This window comes from Geotrypetes seraphini, chromosome 2 (assembly GCF_902459505.1).
Source record: "Geotrypetes seraphini chromosome 2, aGeoSer1.1, whole genome shotgun sequence".
NCBI classification, from domain to species: domain Eukaryota; kingdom Metazoa; phylum Chordata; class Amphibia; order Gymnophiona; family Dermophiidae; genus Geotrypetes; species Geotrypetes seraphini.
The window spans coordinates 95,819,251-95,819,995 of NC_047085.1; the positions used below are offsets into that span (position 1 = coordinate 95,819,251).

Here is a 745-nt window from a genome sequence, read left to right on the forward strand (position 1 = left end):
ACCCGTTTTGCCAGTTATTGGCTTTTTCAGGGTTCTGTACGTTCAAGTGTGAACAATTCAACTCATAGTTACAAGTAGAAAATGGCTATAATATAAGTGCCATATTCATATATTAATAGGTTCTGAAATATCAGCATATATACCTATTTATGTTGCTGTATCATGCTCATTTAGATGTTTATGAATCTAAATTAGATGCTCCTCCCACACATTACTGGTGCATAAACATCTATTTCTCCTGTATTTTAGAACAGGCTCTACGCCTGTATATTCTGTTCTAAAATACAAGGGAACCTTGAGACTTCTCAGCATTGACATATCAGTTTCAAATTCTAAAATGCCACTCATGAGTATAAGTTTAGGCCAGGGGTAGGCAATTCCGGTTCTTGAGAGCCGGAGCTAGGTCAGGTTTTCAGTATATCCACAATAAATTTACATGAGGTAGATTTGCATCTCAAGGAGGCAGTGCATGCAAATCCATCTCATACATATCCATTGTGGATATCCTGAAAATCTGACCTGGCTCCGGTTCTCAAGGACTGGAATTGCCTACCCCTGGTTTAGACACTCAGAGATACTAAAATTTTAAAGAGACCAATTTAGTAGCGTAGAGATTAATATTCTAAGAGATTTAATTAAAGACACTTCAATTTCCTTGAACGGACAAACCTTCCCCATTGTCGACTCCATAAAAATCCTGGGTGTGACGCTAGACTGCTACCTCACTCTAGATATTCACACAGAT

The 745-nt window shown here is 38.0% G+C and overlaps 1 long non-coding RNA gene across 1 annotated transcript; it reads left to right on the plus strand.

Annotated features, from left to right (window-relative positions):
- Positions 1-255: 255 nt before the first annotated feature.
- LOC117353674 lies at positions 256-745 on the plus strand. Its single transcript, XR_004537999.1, has 2 exons — positions 256-382; positions 573-745. It is a non-coding gene; the product is annotated as an uncharacterized LOC117353674 (long non-coding RNA).